Below are 6,000 nucleotides of genomic sequence, written 5' to 3' on the forward strand. Positions count from 1 at the left end.
CAACATACAGTCTACCATTGCCCCATGCCCAGCAGGGAACATCTAAGCGTAAGTAAGCTTACCTTTTAGCATCTACTTTAGCATAGCTTGCTATTTTATGATACTCCTCTGAAAGGGAAAAGATTAAAGCTTTATAGACCAGACAGCAAGTGAATTGGGAATGCTGGCCCTACTGATTTGGCCCACAGATGAATTCAGCTTGGGTCAAAAAAATAGCAGCGATACAGCAAGGTACATATCCAGCGTGAGTGATCTTGGCGGTGGCAGTAGTGCCAAGTTAAAGATCACCAAGTATAAAGGAGATGCCATGTGCTGTCCTGCCCCTCGCTCTGGCTGGAGGGAGACGCGCAGCCCTGCCCCGCTGCTCCAGCCCCTGCTGACAGGCTCTTCCAGGGCAGGGTGCTCCTCCCGAGCTCCTCTGCTGCCTGGCCCCTCGCGTTCCACCCAAGCCCCCACAGAGAGTGGGCAGGAACAAGCCCATCTCCACACATTAAAAACAAAACAACCCACATGAGTGGGATTTAATTCCCTCTGGCCTTTCAGCTACGGAGGCATCAAGGCTGAACTATTCTTAGATAGCCTTCCCCAGGGTCAGGGTGCTGCCTTCATGGTCACAGAGGTACAACCGCTTTCCTGCTATTCTTTTCCCTAGATTCCGCCTGTTCTCCCTCCCCTCCAGTAACATGCCCACGCATCCTACTGAGGTGGGTTTTTCTTTGAACAGTGCAGCCGGGGGTCATGATTAATCAGAGTTTTCCATACTCCATTTCCCTGCTCATTGTCCCGTGCCACTTGTTGAGAACCTTATCTTTATTAGCTGGTCTTATCACGACTCGATTACACATTAACAGAAACTCTCCTTACTCAGCAGGATTTCCTCAGGATTGCATTGCTTTCGGCTTCAGAGAGCAGCTCTGTGGAGCGAGCCACTCCACTAGAGCCAGCCTAGGAAGTTACTGATCTCATTTAAGATGCACGAGGGGACACAGAAAGCCGTAGGATGACTTTGAGGAACTGGCAGGAGCAGATTTAGAGGACAAAGCATTTCTATAGGGGAGCAAACGCATTATCTTATGTTGTTTGTATTGGCATTAAATTATACAGTAATTATTTGGTGCCGGTGAGCTGTGCTCTAATAGCAGCTACAGAGCTATCTGAGATCCTTCAGCACAGGGATTGCATCCAGCTAAAATGTCCCCCTATCCACTTAGCTACTCAACCAAATAATACAGCTGTAGGGCCTATTGTTATCTGTCTGCTTTCAAGAAATTACACTGATACACTTCTTAGAGATTTACTAGACCTTCAAGTGCAATATCACCACACCATGTACACCTCTGATAGAGGACTTTTCTCCTTCAATGCTACCATCACCTTGCCCAGGAAGGTTAAATGGCATCAATTTGTATCAATTGCTTTTGCTTTTTCTTCTTTTCTTAAAAAATACGTTACACAGAAGAATTCATTATTTGAAAAGGACAGTGATGGGTGCAAGAGAGGGGAAAACACATTGTTAGAGAGGAGAAAAGCTGTTTCTTAACAGGTGGCTCTGTGAACCCCAAAAATCCATCTCTTGCGAAGGCAACTGACCACCCAAGGACTCCTCAGCCTGGTGAGACCTCCCAGTGCCAGACAGTCCAGGTGAGAAGCAGAGCTCACCATTTGGTTAATGATAGCTTCCCCTCCGCTTGGGAAGAGTGGTATGTCTGCAATGACATGCCATTGCCATGGCCCTTCACACTCCTCTCTGCTCCCAAAACAGCCTACGCACGTCTTCATGGGGTGGCTCTGAGGAACGGAAACAAGGAGAAGGTTTGGAGAATTCATTACACACTCGGTTAACACAGCTAGAAAAAAAAATGGGTAAGACTGAAAGCACAAAAGCTCTTCTGAAATAGCAGCAGCAGGCTCCAAAAGCACGTATGGCATTTGAGGACAATTACTCTGAGTTTAAGTAGTTACATTCATCAGACCATCTGAGAGAACAAGTAGCTGATATCTGGAAAACAGAGATGGATGTAAGCAAGGGAAGAGGTATTAAACTGGTTATCACCTATGGGGGAGGGGGAGGGGAAAAAAAAAAAGAGATTGGTAATTTACTGCCTGCATGACAGCCAACAGAAAAGGAAAGAAAAGATTATAAATTGCTATAAAACCAATATTGCTACTGGGCACATGATTTTAAGTATCAAGACTCAACTTCTGAAAATGGTTTGAAGCTCTTCTTTATATACGATGGCTGTCACGGCAGGCAATGGATGAAGAGTCCCTGTTACAGCCTGCTCAGGCTTTCTAAAGTGATGAGGATTTACATTTTGCAGGTGCATCTGATGAGTCCTTTAAGTCTTCCCTGCCCCTGCAGAACACAGGCAGCAGGTGCAGGTACGATGCAGTAGAGCTGAGAATATCCCTCTTCTTCCTCCTGTGCTATTGTGAAACAGTAAATTAGGTCATAATTCTTTGAGTGCAGTTTCAGATCAAAAAGAGGGAAGGGAGATTTAAATGAAACAACACTGGTCTAACTAAAATATACAGGAAAACTAAAAATTGAATTGTACCTACCCCAATGAAGGCAACAGACATGCTAGGAAGCTTTCACCAGGAATGCAGAAACTCTCTGCCCAGAAGCTATAGGTTCTTAAACCTCCCCAGGTATTCCCTGCTCACAGAGCAAAGGAGACAGAAACCTGTTGACAATGATCCAAGTTAGGCCTTTTTCCAACATGCAAGTCCTGTCTCAGGCAAGAATCACAAATACCAGGTTTTTTACTTATTGCAGTGAAAAGCCACCACCACAACACTTCTGGAAACGAAGGCTGCAGAAGCGTTTTGCCCCAATCAAAAGAGTAGGTTCTGATTTCAGCTTTTAAGGGTTGATTTGAGCTCTAAAAGCAAACAGAAAACCCATCATATCTTCTAACCTAACTGAAAAGTCATTTTAGAAATAAAAACCTGAAGCATTTCATCCTCATCAGAATCATCAAAATGAAATATTCTCACATTGCAAAAACAGCCCCCACCACACACAGAATTTCTTTCCGATACTATTCCCGTGAAACCAGCACATGCAAGCCTGCTCTCCAGCCAGGAACCTTCCCTCCGCACACACCGAGGTTTTGCCCCTTTATTTTCAGATTAGGAGCTACCTTCATCTCTACAGCCTTCAGGAACAGCAGTTTACATCCCAAGAGACTTCCCTGAAACTCCCTGGGAAAGGCTGTACCCAAGAGGTGCCAAACCAGGGCCTCCTCAAAACGATTCGGCCGCATCTTCATCCTTGTCTGTCCTACTCCCTTCTGGGTTGTGCAACCCCCCCAGCTCAACGCAGCCAACTAAGGAAAGTCAAATAGAGAAAGTTGACTGTCAGGTCATGCCTTCCTCTTAACTCAGTTCTCACAGATTTTTTTTCTTTTTATTTAGGTGTGCTGGTCTCCTTGGGGAGCCCCTGCCCCTGGCTACATGCACCTTGGACTACTAAAGCCAAACCAGATGTTGATACAGCTAGAGGAGTACATCCATCCCTGTGAACAAGTGCAGACTGCGCTTAGGTTTGAATATTTCTAAGACAGAGCTGTAGAATAGAAAAAATGTAAATATTGCTGTACTGCATGATCCGGAACCCTTCTAATTTCAGCAAAAAGTTTGAACTCTTGCAAAATTCTTGCTCTCCTGCTCATAGATCCTGTCCAGGATCTTCTAAGAATATCAATTCCTGCAAGACTTAATCTGTTTTCTGAATTGATACAACACAAGGGCTGAAAGAACAATAAAAGCCCTTTATGCCATCAGTTGCATAACGCTTTGGGATGTTTGAGCTTCTTGATGCTGCCCCAGAATCTTCGCTGTACTTTTCAACATTAATTGGATTTTTATCTGAAATTACATACCTTGGGGAAGAAGGGCGAGACAGAACAGAGAACAGGACAAGACTAACTTTCCTACTCTATTATACATTAAAAAACCCAAACCCTCTAGCATCTGGGCTTTGAATCAGCTTTTAAGAAAACTAATCTGTACGTAAAAGCTCCTAAGTGAAAATACTGAAACATTAACATCAGTTACAGTTAACTCCCTAGCCTGAGCCCCTAAAACAAACAAGGCCAATGCCCAAGGCACACACATTGCCATTTTCTTTTTGCAATTGCTTAAATTCGTAACAGCAATAAGCACAGGCAGTTCAGAGTGAACAAACAACTGCTTAAAAAGACAGGTAAAGCAGTGTTACAGGCACGTGCGCAAGGCTTCCTTCTAGCGAAAGGCTTATTCCGCTGAGTCCAGTTGCGGGTACAAACACTAAACAGTGTCTCATCTTGCCCCTCCACCCGCTGTGGGGTTAAGGATTCAGTAGACGAGGACAGAGACAGGCGTCGCTTTTCTTTGCAGCCTGAGCGCCACTTCTGAGCCCATGTTGGGGAAAAAGCACTTTGAAAAACATTCTTTCATCAGGTGAATACAATCCTTCTTCCCATTCTCAAGTCCAGTTAAAAACCAATTTCTCAGCATCTTTAGATCCTTTCCTGACTGATGCAAAATATTTTTTATACCAAAAATTGGTACCTTAGGCTTCTCTACCTCATACATCCACCAACACCATACACATATTGTATTTTTATTTTTAAAAAAAAAAAAGCAATGACATAACCTGAGTTAGAACATAGAACATCTCAAGTTGGAAGGGACCCATAAGGATCATTGAGTCCAACTCCCTGCTCCTTGCAGGACTACCTAAAACTAAACCATATGACTAAGAGTGTCATAGTAGAGCATGTGAGGGTGTTTTGATTTTAAAACAGGCTGAGGGGTCTGTTAGGGTTAACTACGGCTGACCAATACTCTAACTTGAAAGCAAAGGGAAACATTACTGCAAAGAAACTTTCTACGTTTAACTAGCTATTGCAAGGTGACCTAAACTCTGTGGTGTGAAGAGACTTACCAGGCGGCTTGGCAAGCCCAAGGGTTGGTGCAGGCAAGAGTCCTCATACCTCCAGTTACAATGACAAGTCAATGAAGCCATTAATACAGGGATCTACCTGCTGTCCTTTAATCCATGGCCAGTCCAGGGACTAAATACACACATTTCTTTTAAGAAATAAATGTAAACATTCAGATGCAAGAAGAATGCTTGTGGCGGTTTTGTTTTTAAACGCTGCCTCCCGTTGCCATGATCTTCATTATGGGAGACCTATGGCTGATGGTTAGCAGTCCAGAGACACTTGGCCTTAAGAGCCGATTTGAGCTCTAACAGCATTTTACAAGGGCTTTGTCCTCTGGAGGGAAAAACCAAAACAAAAAACCAAACCACCTCCAAGCACCAGAATTAAGGTTTCATCATCACTTTTTCCCCCCAACATCAACAAGATTCTGCAGAGGCCTTGCCAACATCCCACAGTTACAGCTCCTTTTAAGCAACTTTTGCTCACAAGAGTTGTAATCACTCCCAGATCATGTTCCAGATGATAAAAGGGTGAGCCACTGCTGCGAACAGAACTCCTTTAATCACCAAAAAAGTGTGCTTGAAAATATATAAGCAGCTGATGTCTTTTCATCTTTGCAATCCTAGAAAACAGCACATCGTCACCTTTTTGATGCAAGTACTTTGGCTTAATATGCACATATTACATATTTAACTTCATTAAGTTAAACCAAACACATTAAGTTAAACAAACTCAACATCAAGGGAACAAGAAAAGATTCTATAGGTACGTTGGGGATAAGAGGAAGATGAGGGAAAACGTAGGCCCTCTCCGGAACGAAACGGGAGACCAGGTTACCCAGGACACAGAGAAGGCGGAGGTACTCAATGACTTTTTTTTGCTTCTGTCTTCACCGGCAAGTGCTCGAGCCTCACTGCCCAAGCCGCAGAAGGCAAAGGTGGGGACTGGTAGAATGAAGAGCCGCCCACCGTGGGAGAACATCAGGTTCAAGACCATCTAAGGCATCTGAAGGTGCACAAGTCCATGGAACCCGATGAGATCCATCCGTGGGTCCTGAGGGAACTGG

Source organism: Aptenodytes forsteri, unplaced genomic scaffold (assembly GCF_000699145.1).
Source record: "Aptenodytes forsteri isolate BGI_AS27 unplaced genomic scaffold, ASM69914v1 Scaffold49, whole genome shotgun sequence".
Lineage (NCBI taxonomy): Eukaryota > Metazoa > Chordata > Aves > Sphenisciformes > Spheniscidae > Aptenodytes > Aptenodytes forsteri.